Source organism: Heterocephalus glaber, unplaced genomic scaffold, assembly GCF_053883595.1.
Source record: "Heterocephalus glaber isolate CG9 unplaced genomic scaffold, H.glaber_assembly_v1.0 deba00001472, whole genome shotgun sequence".
In the NCBI taxonomy this organism is placed as follows: domain Eukaryota; kingdom Metazoa; phylum Chordata; class Mammalia; order Rodentia; family Bathyergidae; genus Heterocephalus; species Heterocephalus glaber.
Window position 1 is genome coordinate 16,118,288 of NW_028258315.1, and position 17,001 is coordinate 16,135,288.

Below are 17,001 nucleotides of genomic sequence, written 5' to 3' on the forward strand. Positions count from 1 at the left end.
ACCCTGGTGCCAGTTCCTCTCTTCTGCATTGCACTCTGAGCTGAGCAGTTTGCTGCCCTCATTATGGGAACTCTAACTTGCTTCCCCCGACACACAGTTACCATCCACATCCAATCAGCGATTGGGTCTTAGGAGTCTACATTCTGAAGATCTCTTGCATCCTTTTTTATATTTGTCTCATGTCACTATCTGGTTTAGACCACCTCATCCACCACCACACAACTGGATTACCACAGTTCTCTCAATTTTATACAATTCTGGTCTGTTGAAGACCCCTTATTGACCATCCTTTTTGTCAAGATAGAATCTAGACTCCTTGAAGGTAAGGATCTCAGATTTTACAATTCACCCAGTCTGACTGTCTTCTAATTCCTCAAACTCAGCACACTCTTTGTAGTCTCTGGGTCTTTGCGCATGCTGTTCCTTCTTTCCTCTTTCCCCTTCTTGCTATTTAACATATGGCTTCTCGAGGTTTTTTATGTCTCAACTCTGCATCACTTCCTCCAGTTGCCCAGTCCATGTCTCTCATAGTCTCCTCTGTCCGTCATCCTGGATGGCTCACCTTTGTATTTATCACCCTGTGTAGGAAGCACCTGATACCTTTCCATCTTTAGACCTAGTTCCTACATGGCAAAGGAGTGCATCTGTTGTGATTGTGGTTGCAATTGTAGTACCTCAGAGAGTTGCTTTAGTGGATGAATCAGTATGCCTGTACATCCTCCAAAACCAGGAGGCTTTTCCCTTAGGATCCTGTAGCTGGGAGAAATCTTGAAAGACCACTCTGAATCTCCAGTTTGTATAGTCCCCCTGGGACTTTGGAAAATGATACCTTATGTTCATATCTTCCCTTTAGAGCTTTAGACTTCTGGGCCAATGGGTATGATGGTACTGGGGGAGGCAGTCATTGTTGAATCAAAACATTTGCATCAGAGTCTGCTTCTTACAGTGTGACCTTGGAAAGGCATAAAGACTCTCTGCATCTCAGTCACCTTATGTGTTAATTTGGGATAGTCACCACCACTGAGTTGTATCAAATGAAATCACACATTTAAAAGTACTGTGCAAACTAGAATACACTGCAATGTATATAGGACAGTAGATAAATAAAACCCCATGTGAACAATATGATGTCTTCCATCATTCCTGGAGTATTTCTAAGATGTTCCCACAGTGGCTTATGCCAATCTTATGAAATAGTAGAGCAACTAAAACAATTGCACAAAAGAACTTAGAAGATCTGAGTATCATTCATGTATCTGCAGATAATATTTTAATTACTATGAAGGATGTTTAATACAAATGTATAGTATTTGTAAATTAAATTTCATAAATTTCATTGTTGTAGTGGCTTAAATAACATGTGAGTTGAGTAAAAATATATACTGTCAGACCTCTGTATCTGAGGGTTCTTCAAGGATTCTACTAACTGTGGATTCAAATGTTAAAAAAATAGTGACTGTACAGACTTTTTCTTGTTAATATTTGCTATAGAGTATTATAATAATTATTTACATAGGTCTTATAAGTAATCTAGGGATGATTTAAAGGATATGGGAGGAGGTGTGTAGGTTGTATGCAAATTCTAGACAATTTTATAGGAAGGACTTGAACATCCTAAGAGTTTAGCCTCCGTGTGGATCCTCGGAACCAACCCTACTGTGGCTATGAACCAATGACTGAAGAGTGTCAATGGAAATGTAAACATTGACCCTCCAGTTTGACAATCTCTCTACACACGTAGAGTTAAATATGCAAAAAGTAACATCAAAAATGATGATCTTCGTATTTTCTTAGGGATACCACCTACTTCAGCAGGATGGGAACAGAGATTATTAGAATGTAGAACATCAGGATCACAGGAATTTCTCTAAGATTCTGAGTGTATTACTAACAAAAACCTGCTCAGGGCTGAAGGATGAGGAAGCAGAGACTCAGACTGTAAGCAGCTTCCCACAGTCACAGGCCACTGCCAATGACCAGGAAGCTTATACTGAATCATACTCTGCCTCCAAAGTGCTACCCACCACCACATTCCTGCCAGATTTCTCCTTTAAACTTCAAATATAGATGTGATTTTTCCTATGGTCTTTTTCCTTCCTCCCTCCCTTTCTTTCTTCCTTCCTTTCTTCCTTCCTTTCTTCCTCTCACCCTTCCTTCCTTTATTTTCCTCTTTCTTTTTTTCTTTCTTCCTATTTTTTCTTTCTTTTCAAAGGATGATTTAAATTGAAAAATAATCAAAAATAAAGATTGAGCTTTCTAATATATAGCTCTGAGGTCATGTTCATTCTATCTATTGAAGTAACTAACATATTTGTTTTTCATTCTTAAAACATAAACTATTCAACAGCACCAGAATATTTCAACCAAAATCCAATCACAATCCTTTGACACTAGTACTTTGATATTAATAATCCTCTAACTTTGGTTGGGAGAAGGAAATTTATGGCCAGCTCATATTTAAGGTAATGTATTTAAAATAATATTTAAGAGTTAAATTTTAAATATTTTACATATTTAAAACATTCAGGTTAAAACATTGAAGACATTCAGGTTAGTAGTAAAAGTAATTTTATAATCACTGGGACAAAAATAGAATCTATCATACAGCGTTGCTATAGTGACTACCAGTAATTTACAATGGTGCCTATTTCAGTGTCTGTTATTCCATCACTGTAAATAGCTTGTATTCGGAGGAATAATTATACAGTAAATACTGCATCCTACAGATGTGTAATGCTAAATTGTGTCACCATATATATATCGCTTTTGTGTCCGCACGATCTGTATACGCAACACTTTCATGTAGGAATAGTGACACTATGTCCTAGACAGGCCAATAAGGGACATTATTTTAAAATAAACTATGGGGGATGATGGTTATATTCTCTCGGTGTCACTTGTGCTTGGTTTAAAAATAATAGCTGTGTCACTGGTTTTTTTAATCACATGATGTTGTGGTTTGTGTTTAAATGTTCCCCCGAAGCTTCGTGCAGATGAGGTGGGACTTCCTTTTTTGGAGGTAGTTGAATCTGGAATGTGTGATGCTGGGGTTAAGTGCGTGTGATTATTAAACCAGTGCGTGTGATTATTAAACCATTACATGTGAGTGATTAACTTGGCACTGCCCTAATCCCAGTAGTCTGAATAAGATAAAAGGGGCAGAAAGATGCTGTTAAACTCGGTTGCCTTTGCTACCTTGTGTGTGCCATTTTGTTTCTGTGCTGCCATGCCTGTTTGTCATCCCTGCCTTGGAGTCAGCTAATTATAAACAGAAACCCCTATGAGCTATAAGCCAAATAAACCCCTTCCCCTCCAACTTTGGGTGTTGGGTATTTTGTCTCAGCAACAAGAGAAAAGTAACTAACACACATGGGTAATGATCAACAGAAAGTACTAAAGAGCATAACCAAAAAACACCAGGAACCCAACACTTCCCTTTCCCTTAGGATAACTACTGGTGAAGTTCTGTTGTATGTACTTCAACTTTTTCCTTATAAAAATGGACTCATCCTACCTAAAGTGCTTTGTATTTGGCATTTTAACTCAACAATTTCCATGTTGATAAATCTACTTCTACAGTATCATTCTTAATGAGAACCTCAGTGATATAATAATATCACAACATCATTTAGTTTCCCTACTGTATTTCTAGGGGTTTCCATGGTTAAAGATAGTCATACCTCATGTTTCACTTTCAGTTTTGAATCTAGAGATAAGTAAAATAAAGTGAGTGTTTTCCCTGAAAAGCAGAGCAGGAGGATTGAAAGTTCAACCCTAGCTTGGGCAATTTAGACTAACCTTGTCTCAAAAAATAAAAAGGGGCTGAAGATATAATTCAGGATCAAGCAAGGCCTTGGGTTCAATCCCCAGTATTAAAAAATAATGCAACCAGTTTTGTAACTTCACCCTGACACCTCTCCTGTTCAGAAAGTTGAATTCATCTCATGTTGATTTTTTATTCAGTACAGTCAGTTCTCAGATATGCTTCAAGGACACACAGGAGAAAGAAGGGAAAGTATGCGGGCATAGTGGTGTGCACCTGTAACATTGCAAGTTGAAGGCCACCGTGACCAATTTACTGAGAGCCTGTCTCAAAATAAAATAAGATGAAGACTAAGGATGTAGCTTGGTGGTAGAGTGCTGGCTTGGCCTACTCGGGGCCCTGGGTTCAATCCCCAGTACTATTATTCAAAAGAAAAAGAGTGACTACTGTTATCCTTATATATGAGTTGACTTTGCAATGATTGAGAATAAAAACTAGCCACATTTTCCAAGTGTTATTGGCAGAGAAAAGTTCACAATTAAGGCTCTGAAATTTTTCTCATCGTTCAGAAACAACAGTCATAAAAAAAACAAGTGATTTGCTATTTTAAGCACAAAATACAATCATTTCAAACATTGATTTGAAAGCAGTAATTCAATTTCTAGTAATCTCTAGTAAGTAATACATAAATTTTCTTTCTGTGTTAATACAATTCAACTCCTAAATCAAATACCATACAGTCATCCCTTGGTATCCAGGAAAGACTGGTTCTTGGAAAGCCTGTGAATAGCAAGACCGAAGGAGGCTCCAGCCCTTTGTACACAATGGTGAAGTATTTACATATAACTGAAACATCCTCCCATGGATTTTAAGTCACTTCTGGATTGCTTGGAATAACTAACATAATACAAAAGTAAGCAGTTGTCACACTATTCTTTAAGGAACAGGGACCAAAAACCAAGTCTGTATATCCTCAGTCTAGATGCCATCTTTTATTTGCAAATATTTTCAGTTCACAGTGGATTGAATGTAGAACCCATGAATACGGAGGGGTGACTGTGTAGCATGGAAAAAGGTACATGACAGCAATCCATGCTTTGTTCTGCTTGATTTAAAATAAACACCAGTGTTTACTCATTAAATGGAAGCAAGACTATACAGAGTATTATCGGTAATTGACTTCCATTTACCTACTTGCTGGCTTGGTCTATGTCAGGGTTTCCCAGTGTGGCCCCCGCCAACAGTCTCAGATCGCCTGAGGAGTTGTTATAAATGCAGATTCTGAAGGCCCCAACATAATTCTTCTCCATCAGATCGTGGGGTACAGTGATTTGGGTTTCACCAAGCCCTCTAGGAAATTTTGCCACACACTGAAGTTCGTTCTGTGCTGTACGTTCAGTGTGTAAACTTACTGAGTGATGCCCACAATAAACTACAGTGCCTGATTAGAAGGCAACTTTCCCCATGCCGAAGTAGCCCTGGCCCCAAGTGTCCAGTTGACTATGGAGAGCTACTTAAATGTTTCTCCTAAGTCCTGTTAATACTATTTGTGCTGGCTATTGTATTTAATTTTAAATAGCTTTTTTCCCCAAAGGAGAAGAAATACACAAATTTGCAAAAAAAAAAAAATCTTAAAGGATCATGAACTCATGTAATTTTATAAATGTCTAAATTTCATCCCTAATTTAAGAGAACTAAAACTGTAACTGAATATAATGTATTATAAATGAGAATTGTAAAAGAACTGTAATCACGCATTGGTGTCATAATGGTAAAAGTCAAGATCAAATATTTAGGGTATTTGTTTTTAAGACACCTTAATTGATTGCTATTAGAAAGGCAAAACCAAGATGGCTTTTGTTTTCTTTCTTTTTTTTTTCATTAAGTTTATTGGTACATTTTAGGTATACAATACAGTTATATTCATCATTGGGATCTTGAACCCTTACATGATGTATTTTGGTTCTTATTTTTTTCCCCATTTCCTGTCCTCCCTTCCCTATTTACAAAGACTTTGTTCTAATTTTTTTCCATCTTTTTCCTTTTCTCGTATTTTTTCTTTTCCCTTCTTTTCTTTCTCCAACCCTTCCCACTTCCCTACTCCTTTAAAACTTTTCTTCCTACTTCGCAATATCAATTATACGTCTTGATTCTTATTTACACTTTTAGTTTTTCACACAAGAGAAACTATGCGGTATTTACACCTGTGTGTCCTATTTATTTCACTTAAGAGTATGGCCTCAATGTGCATCCACTTAGCTATAAATGTCTCTAGTTTCTTGTTCTTTAGACTTTTCTTTTCTTACTCTCATGTACTCAATGTAACACAGAACACTTCACCATTAGTCAACTGAAATGTACAGGGTTTCTTCCCACCCAAAATCAAGCAGTTCTCCCGCAGGCACCAGCTGGGTATCCTCTAATTCAATGGAATTCTGACCCTTTTGGCCTGGATATGGTGTCAGATTCTATAGCTTAAGGGTTCAGTCTCACAGGTCTGACCCTACCTCAAATGCCAGTTCCAAGTAATACATTGTTCCCTATATTTCTGATCTGCTGGCTAGAAATTGGGATTCCCATGAACTCTTCCTTAGGTTTGATTAATTTGCTAGGATGGGTCACAGAACTCAGGGACATACTTTATTTACATTTATGCATTTATTATAAAGGACACTACAAAGAATACAGGTGAATAGCCAGATGGAAGAGATGCATACAGTGAGATAGGGGAGAAGGGTCCACAGCACAGGAGCTCTCCCTGTGGAGTTGGGATGTGCTGCTCTCCCAGCACATAAATGTGTTCCTTGACCTGGAAGCTCTACCAAAGCCATGGTTCAGAAATTTTCATGGAGACTTCATCACATAGGCATGATGGATCCTTACCTCCCTTTCCTGCCCTGTCTCACGTCCTCATTCTCTTGGCTGAGGGGCCAAGCTTCTAAGCACAGGTTGCTTTTTCTGGTGACCAGTGTCATTCCAGGAGCCCACCGGGAGTCACCTTAGTGGAACAAAAGATGGTCCTATCACCCCAAATGCAAAGGGATTTAAGAGCTCTGTGTCAGGAACTGAGACAGAGACCAAACATTAGAACAGAGGATTCTCCGGCACCCTTACCATTCAAGACATTACAAGGGCTATGGGAGTTCTGTGTGACAGGGACTAGGGGGCAAGATAAATACTTCCCTGACCCATTTGCATCTATTGCCTTTTAAAGAAATGTTTTAATACTATCCTTAATGTATTGCTCAAAAAAATTCTAAACTTTTTATTTAAAATCAGTTTTGCCTCATGTGCCATAAATTTGCTAAAAATACCTTCCAAACCATTGAAGAGAATTGCAATTCTAACAAAATTGAAAGATGCTACTATTATTTAGCCCACTCTTGTTAGAAGTTTTGGCTAGCTTCAATTAGTAGGTCTTATAAATTACTGTAAATAATTATAAAGCCATAAAAAGACTAGCTTATTAAATTAGTCTTACAGTTCATCTCACAAGGTAAATAAAATTGAAGATTTCATTCTGTATCTTGTGACTACCATTGCAGAGAATCTAACAAAGCTACAGAATTGCCATTCCTGCAAAAATATTGTTTTGTGAGGAGTGGCTGCTTTATTAGCTCAGACAACTTGGAACAATTTGTTTCTATTCCCAGAGGAGGAACTGTTTATTTCTTTGTCCTTTTAAACTTGTGGAAATTTATGCAGTTTAAAAGTGGGAAATTCACACACAGAAAATGCAAACAAGGGCCAGGGATTTAGCTCAGTGGTTCTGCGGCCTGCCCGCAAGCGCAAGGACCCAAGTTTGATCCCCCTTTGATCCCGGTACCAAAAAAAAGAAAATACAAACAAGCCATCACTGGTAATATATGAAGTAGAGAAACCCATTTGGTTTTGAGTCCTCAGTATGAGCAATTGTGGGCCTGCACACTGTTGCAAGGAAGACTACTACGTCCAGCTAGTGCACTGTGCAACAAAGGGAGAATGTGCCGTCCTTGGAAGATGACCTTGGGCTGCGGGCATGGTTAAAGCATTGCATTGTACAATCAGCAATTTCATGCAGCTCAGTCTAATCAAAGCCTGCAACTTCATAGGATCAAGGTATATAAACTGTGCACTCCCGGGCATCTGTACCAACAGCAGAAAGAGGAGGAACACACAGGATCCTGAAGATGCCCCTGTTCCTTACATCACCTCCAGACATTCATTGATTGTTTTTCAATATACTTTTTTCTCCTTTTTCCCCTTGTCTTAAGTTGAAATTTTAGAAATGATTTCAGTTATTACCTTTCACTCCAATTCTCAGTTTTTCTGTAATAATTTAGTATTTTTGTTTTCATATGGTTAAATTACCCATAAAGTATACTCTTTTACGTTTAGACTCTGTATTTCCACTTATGTTATAGATTTCCTGACAGTCTACTCTCATTTATTTGGGTAGTTAGATTAGGTACAGATATGTAAGTATTTCAAATTTCGTTGCTCTGTCCTATTTCCTCTCATCTTCTTCTTGCCCTATCTTAATGTCTCTCCGTTTTGTTTGTGGTTTTGTTAAGAGTATTTCCTTGAGAAAATCCCTCATATGGGAGTACTTCATAGTACACTGGCACACTCAAATTTTTTTCTGAAACATGAAATGAGATATCTTGGCTGGGTATAAGATGTGTATCTTGCAGCTTTGTCTTAGAAGACTACCAACTTGATTCCACTAATTTCTATTTTTAGAAATGAGAAATCTAATACCAATCTGATTCCTTTCTTTTGGCAAGTGATTTGTTCATTATGCCTGAAGACTTTATGACTTTCTATTTATATTTTTAAATTTCTTAGTGCATATTAATATTACATGATGATGGGTTTATTTTGGGAAGTTGGTACCTGCACTTAACATATCTTAATTTCAGAACTATTATCCTCGTTCTTTTTCTTCTGCTAGCCTGCTTTTTCCCTTTCTCCATCTCCAGGCATCTACCTTCTGGTTTTCTTTTTTTTTTTCTTTTGTTTTTAATTTTTTATTTATTCACTTATAGGGGGGTTTTTTGCTTTTTTATCTAAGAGAAATCACTTAACATAATGTTTCTAGTTCATCTATTTTCCTACAAATGACATGGTTTCATTCTATTTGGGTGAGTAATATTGTATGCAAGTCTTTTTTCACCAGTATAGTCTGGGAATCAGTATATTCTTTCAGTCTCTAGGCTACCAATAGCTATTCAACTTTTATCACTTTTTAATGTTTTGCTTCTCCATCTCCTGAATATCTACTACAAATTAGATTTTCAGGAATAGTCTCCAAGTGTCTTGTTATGTGTCTTGATGTATTTTCTTTTCATCTGGTCATGTAATTTTTGGACTTGCTCTTTCAAGCTATCCATTTGGGTCTTAACAGTAAACATCTGTTCTCTTTATCTTTGGAATTGCTTAATTGGTAAATTATGTTTTTTTAACCTCAGAAGTTCTGTTTGTATTACTAATGATTTCCTTTATCTCTTATTTCTCCCATTAAATTAGTGTTTATCAATTCTAGCAGATAGAGTAAATATTATATTTCCTCTTCTGGCATCTAGGACAAGTATTATAATTTATTACAACCTGCCCTGTCTTTGCTGAACTTCCTTAGGTGGAATTTGTTGTTGCTATTGAATATTTTATTGGAGTGTCCAGCTAAGATTGTTTAAATATCCTAACAGGCAGCAATCAAGGGAAGAGAGAGTCAAGTAAGTTTCCATTCCAAGCAGTTAACATGTAGAAGGAAGCCTGTCAGTCTCTGCTGATGTATACAGAGGAAGGCTTCCTGATACTGGTCTCCATGTTCCTCACCAATCTCACAGTTAGGGAGGACTTAGCTGACCCCCCTCGGTTTCTTCTTGCCTTCATGGTTGCCCAATAACCAGGTACTTTGTCAAGATGAGGGTCTCCTTTTATCTCTGAACACCACGTTCTTCCTAATATTCAGAGTTCCCAGTCCTGAACTCCCTGAGACTGGTCTTCAGGCCTCCAGCCCATGGAGATCGATCCCAATGCTGGTTCTCTCTGCTGAAGTCCAACTAAACCTAAGACCTTATTTTCATACAGCTTCATAGAGACCCCGACAATAGTTTCACTCAGAAGATCCATGTAAATTGAACTTTAGAATAATGGAGAAGAGATGGCCACATATATAAAATGTTTCTACATTCTCTGTGAAGGATTAAAAGTATTTTTTATTCATAATTTAACAAGAAAGAACCTCAGTCATAAACCTCTTTCCCAAGTACTTCTTCAGTATTTATCAAAGCAATCATACTGTCATTGACCTATTAATGGAATAATTATATTGGCATCTTTGACAGTACAGAACACTACCATCCTGGAATAAACCCACTGCCAAGTCATCCTCTCACTTAGGATGCTTTCACTCAAAATTAATAAAAAGCCCAACTTGCACCAATTTAAGCATCAAAGACTTGTATCGAAGACTACAACTAGAACACAAAAGGTAAGGCCACTTCATGGTTGGTTGACCTAGTACTCAACAGGCATCTAAGATCCAGGTTTTACTCTCTTTTGGCAATTCTACCTGGAACATCAGTTTCATTCTGAGGCAGATATCCCTTGTGGTCATAGGGTGCCGGTCAGTAGCAATTAGGACTGTGTGCTTCTCTTATGCTGGCAGAAGAGTCACTTCAGGAGGCTTTCCCACAAAAGCAAGGAGGAAATTTCCAGTGGGACCCTGAAAGTATCTCCTTGTGTACCCGATACCCAATTATGTCCATGTTAATTCCTAAACAATCATGGCGCAGGGAGTAGGAGTTAGTCTAAGGCCAGTCAATCTCCCTTGTAGTTGGAGCTAAGGATTGTAGGCCACACTGTCCTCAGGTCCCTGTTTGGGTGCCACCAGTGGGCGACCCTTGGCCCAGCTTTGCTCCTTGACCTAGACCTGCTACTTTGTTCCTCTCTGACCTGGGGCCAATGAGGATGAATGACAGAGAGACACTGGACCAGGGATTTAGCTCAGTGGTTCCGGCGCCAGCCTCACAAGTGCAAGGTCCCGAGTTCAATCCCCAGAACCAAAAAAAAAAAAAAAGAGAGAGACACTGAGTCAGCTTAACATGGAAGTAGCGAGGAGGCTCCTACCTCTAGCAGGCAGAGGAGCTCTGAGTCTTTGGCTCACCTCACTTTTATTCACAAGCACGGGCACAAGCAATCAAAGTAACACAAGATTCATCTGGTCTCCAATACCACTGGTACATCCTCTGGTAAACAGCTTAACCTCAGCTGTCCTAACTTTTCCCTGATATGCAGTCACCTTTGAGTCCAGCCTTTCTCCTTTGCACTCACAGAGGAAGCCAATGAGCCCTTAAATCTCCTCGGGTCCTCAACGTTGGATGACTTTCCTGAGGCAAGGTGGGAAGGGCAGGATATCCAAGTAAAACTGAGTTTCAAACAGAAAGGAGAAGGATATATGGATGTTGGATAGGTGAGCAACAATGTAAACTCCAGTCATAGGTATTATTGTTTTAATATAATTCTCCAAGATGCATTTTGCTGGTACCTTATTTTTAATTTTGTATCAGTGCTGTGTGGTCTTTTTCTCATGCTTACGTCTCATAAGAAAGGTATCTTAGGAACTTTCTGCCAGAGACCTAAAGATATGTAGTCCATCTTCCTCTCAATTTGCTAAATTTGGGTGATTGTCTTTTGATGTTTTTCCTATTGATTACTTATCTCTTAGGAGTATTTTGACAGTAAAAACAGATAGAATTTTAATACTTATGACACTCAAGACTGATGACAATTTTTTAATTCACTTTTCCTGCCATAGTCTAAGCTCCCAATTGATTCCATGTAGACACTCTAAAATATTTGTTTTTCCTTCTTACAGAGCTAGTTTATACTTATGTTCTACTTTATGAAATTGAAACATTATATATACTCTGTTATAAACCCTAATTTTTCTTTATTTTTACATCTGAGAATACTTTCCTATTTTTCCATATAAATACACCTGGTCATTTCTTTAGTTTTCTAGAATCCCATTTATAAACATAACAAAACTTATTAAACTATTCATACATGTTTGGGCATTTAGATGTTCATTCTTTTGTTATACACTGCAATAAACATCTCCATACATTCATTGTTTGGCATGTGGAAGACAACAGAATCTTCATTTCTAGAATTAAAATTTCTGAAACATAGGATTTTCATTTTGGCATTACCGTAATGAGCAAATTGTTAGATTTACTGTAAATATAGTTGGGAGTGTGAGGTTAAGCAATATATCTTAGACAATAAGGATAATTTTGTGTGCATATCTTAAAATAAAAACATAAAAAGGACATATAATAACTCAGGTTTCGGAAAATCCATTTTATCATATTTTGTAGTATTCCTGTGGTACAATTTACATATAGCCAAAATATAGAACCAGCTTAGGTGCCCATCAATGAATGAATGGATAATGAAAATGTACACAATGGAGTACTGTAAAGCCATAGTGAGGAACGACACATCATTTATAGGAAAATGGATGGAAATAGGGATCATCATGTTGAACAAAATATCACCCAGGGAATGTAATAATTAGTTTCCAACTTTGGTGAATCTGAGACAGCTACAGATACAGTCAAGATATAGACTAGGTCTATCATCATGAGGATTACTTTTGCTGCCTTCTTAAAATCATTTTTTATTTTCAATTATGATTAAAAACACATAACAAAATGGATCCTTTTAACGTTTTAAGTGTACAGATTAATAGTGTTAAGGATATTCACATGGTTGTGCAACTATCTTTGTTCACAACTGCTGCTCATGCTACAATCTTTGGTAAAGATTAAGCATCTGCTCTGTGTGGCTGTGTTAGAACATTCAGTAGTTAAGTGGTTATGTTACACTACTGTTTAGATGTGGTACCCAACCAACTACAGAGAACTTTAACAGTGGGGAAAACATGCATACATGAAAAAGTAACCTAATTACCATTATGTTCCTCAAAAGACAAATTATAGATCTGTTAGACAATTTTGCATCTCCTTCCTACTTCATTTTCTGTCTCTTTGTGTGCTTATTTTTAGTACTCTCCAACTTTATATCTTCTTTTTTGTTTTTCTCTAGATCTTTGAAAACCAAGCTTTGCAAAATTTATTACCTATAATGAAATTACGTTTTTTCTAAGTAGTACCAGTTCATTAAGAGCTTTTATATGATTCTCCCCCTGCTATGAAATTTTAAATCATGAAGACATAATCATCTTTCTGGTAGTAATTTGCTTTGATCTGAGTCCAGCAGATGGCGCCAAATGATAGTTAATAAAAATCAATACACCTTGATAATAAACACACTAAAAATGGATTGGATTTTATGGCATTTTGAGTCTTCCTATTTGATTGTATAATAACCAAAACTTTGGGTGTCTATCCCTTGAATATCTTAGCTCTTGGATTACTATTAGAGTCTCCAAACTACTGTTGTCCTAATTCTTGGTGATTTCAATACCTACAGGGGCTGTCCTTCCCCAATCTTTCCCTCCTAGTTCCTTGGCTTCCTCTCCTCTGATGATCTCTTCTAAAGCATTTCTCTGTGCTGACTGATCTCACCTTAAATTCATGACTCCTCCCTTAAGGAGGCCTGGCTGTTTGCCTGGCCCATGAGTCCTCCATGCCCACAGCACCAATTTCTTCCCTCCTGTTTGCTCTCCCTTTAATCTGTCCCAGTGATTATTTCTCTCCTACCATTCTACCAAAACTGTTCACGCTCAAAGCTTACTAAATCAGCTGGACACTTCTCAAATTTTATTGTGCTTGATTGGTTACAGCATTCGACACTCCCTGCACTTGGCCTCTGAGAGTCCACACTTCCTTGCCTGCTCCCTCCGTGTTTCCCAGGTTGGTTCCACCTCCTGTCCTACTCTCTGCACACTGGAGGGCCCAGGGCCTTTTCCTCTGGGTGTCTTCTCCTTTCTATCTACATGCACATCTTCGGTGACTTCATTCAGTCTGACTGATAAAATACCATTTATATGCCAATGATTACAAATGTGTATATCCAATACAAACATCTTCCCCTCAGCCCAGGCTCCACCTGCACATCTTTGAGCATTTCAACATACTATGTCCCAAACAGAGCTCTCTCTGCTACTCCTACACTTTCTACCTCAATCGGTAATAACTCCACACTCCCCATGGTTCAGGCCCCAAACTGTGAAATTGTTCTTAATTTCTCTCACATTTCCTGTCTACTATTTTAGTAGATCTTGTCCCCATCTCTTCCAAAATACAAAGAATGTTCAAAAACTATGGTGAATATTTAATTTTTTAAAAAAGTTTATTACAGTTAAAAAAAGGTTGCCATGAATCCCCTTCAAAGAACTCCCCCTTGCTTCGAACATACTTATTTCATCCTTCTTTCCACTTTCTGGAGAGGTACTGCAAGTCTTCTTTCCTGTCTTTAGTTGTGCTGTTATGGCTGCCTCAACATCCTAAATGATTTAAAATGTTTTTCTTTCATGATCACTTTGACTTTGGGGAAGAGCCAGAAGTTGCAGGGTTCCAGATCTGGTTAATAAGGTGGAAGAGAACACACCACAGTGTTATTACAAGCTGCCTTTCCATTGGATGGCACTTGGCAGCAGCATTTACTCTATTTTTTTTTTCTCATTACATCTTGTAAAGATACAAAAAAGGACTTCCAGAACTGCTTTAGAAAGTGACAAGAAATGGTGGAATACATGTGTTCAAAGCAAGAGGGAGTATCTTGAGAGGAATTAATGTAATGTGACTTCTACTGTAATAAATTTTTTTAATTTAAATATTCACTATATACTTAAATCACACCTCATATATCACAGTCTGACTACTTCTCACCACCTAAGCTCTAAAGTCTGCATCCAGGCCACCACTTCCTGTCACCTGGATGATCATAAGAGCTTCTAAGTTTTGTCCCAAGCCTGCCCTTACCTTCCTTCCCTCCATTCTAAAAACAGCAGCCAGAAAGACCGTGTTAACATAGCTTCTATCACCTTTCTAATCAAGATCACAAAGATTTCCAAGAAAAGCCAGAATCATCACAATGTCATATGTGGCATCAGGCGACCAGGTCCTCTTGTGGTCTCTTGGATTTCACCTTGGACACTTCTCTTTCATGCTTGTTCACTCCCACACCACACCCCTTGCTAGTTCTCCAATGTGGCAGGCATGGGGCCCCCTTCACAGCTGATATCCTTCGTCCTTGCTCTGCTGGGTCTTCAACCTCCTTAAGGAGCTCTTTCCTGGCCTTACAGCGTAAAGCCACCATTTTGGTGCTCCCATCATTCTCTAGTGGCCCCTGGCTTCACAGTGATTTATGCTGCTTTGTGCCCTGTCTGTTCCCAAGTAGAGCCAAAGATCCCTGAGAGCACTAAAGATGTCTTTTATGCTCCCCACTGCACCCCCAAGGGCAGGAAGAGGGCACACAGCTGACCATCAATCCAAACTTGTGTAAATGGAGACACAAATGACTGCTCTGCATTGGCTTAGCAGCTGGATCCCTGAGAATGCTCAGCACATGAGTACCAAACACCACCCATCCCTCCTGACATACAGCACTTCACTCTTTGGAGGAACCACCCAGGCAGATCTCCAAGTCCTTGATCAATGTTTTATTGAAAGAGACTATTAAAAATCAGAATAACCCAACTCACATGCTTTTGTAAATCAGTTACCAACATATGTTCTGCCAACAATTTCCTTTCTTTGAGCCAGCTTTTTTCTGAATGTACAAGTCTAAATGGCTTAAATCATACAAAACTGAAGGCAAAATACATGTTTGATAAAAGACCAGCCAGGGACTAAAAGAAAACCCACGCTTCTAATCATGTATAAATTTAGAGTTCCCTCAGCCTAGCCCATATTATAGAAAGCTGAAAAATGGAGGGTTGTGATTTATTTTTTTGAACCATGCTAAATTTCTACTGTGACTGCTTTATTGTGTTTTTAACCACGAGATACTTACTTGCATTCATCTTAGTAGAAAGGAATGACTTGGGTTCAGTATCCTCCAAATTGCAGTGTGTCTCATACAGTAAAACCCTGGATTGCCATTGTTTTGGGTGTGTTCCACAAGAACAGCAAACATTTCTAATAAATTTTAACTTGATAAAAGGGCAATGTCTTGCAATATAAGTAGTATGTGACACTGAATGTCACATGATCACAGCTTAGCCAGTGGTTCCTCTCTCTCTCTCTGTGGGTGACCACCTCCCAGTAGCAAGAGTTTATGGAGGAGAGCTCGTCTGCAGAGGAGAAAGTGAAAAAGGCAGAGAAATCCCTCACTTCAAATGGGATTAGGGAGAAGTATAAAATGTGGGAAACAGTGCAAAATTTTGTAGAAAAGCACCAACCAAATAAGGCTGTAGCAGTGCAATGAATCTGCTAACAGTAATGCAATGTCACATTAGGAGGCAAAAGCAAGTGTCATTGGATAGGGGTTCCTTGTTAAAATTTCAAAAAAAGAAAAAATTCCATTGAGCCAATAGCAATGACTCTGCTAGTGATAGTGAAAGTCCTCTACTAATAACCCTCCTCTCTCTTGTCTCCCTCACTCCACAAAGGTTTTCAAAGGTAAGTGCAGATTAATTTGTTTATGTGTCTTTGTATTGTGTATTTTACTTACTATTTTGTATAATATTACAGTATTATAATCATTTTTATGTGAATATTTTTGGGTTATAGAATGAATCATCTGAGTTTCTATTATTTCTTATGGGAAATTCACTTTGATTAAACAAGTGCTTTGGATTACAAGCATATTTCCAGAATGAATTATTCTCACAAACCAAGGTTTTACTATATTTCATAGGTGAGTTTATTAAATCGTTTCTCTGGCTGCTTATCAGGGATAACAATTTGTAATTTATTTACCTAGAAGGGTGGGACCCTTTTTAACCATCAGATTTAAATTTTTTAACATGGGGGGGGGGGGGCGGTTGGAGCTAATTCCTTTGTAGAGAGTAAATTGGCCTTAGAAAATTACTTTTGGAAATCTGCATCTTTTCCACAGAGCCCAACCCAGAAAAAGATTTCCATTTTCAGCTAAACTGTATCAGTTTAGCTAACAAGTCATTCTGCCTTTTTAAGGAAAAAGCCAAGTCTTTGCTTATGTTGTTTGCTCCTGACTCTACATCCAGTCTTTCTGTGCAATAAATGTTTATTTAGCTTGTATTCTGTACCGGACACTGTGGTAGGTCTTGGGAATGCAGGAAATACAGAGATGAAGAGGAC

At 38.1% G+C, this 17,001-nt stretch overlaps 1 pseudogene; it reads left to right on the plus strand.

The window, feature by feature from the left end:
• Positions 1-10,533: 10,533 nt before the first annotated feature.
• LOC147826212 (lupus La protein-like) overlaps positions 10,534-17,001 on the plus strand; it is a 30,883-nt pseudogene continuing 24,415 nt past the window's right edge.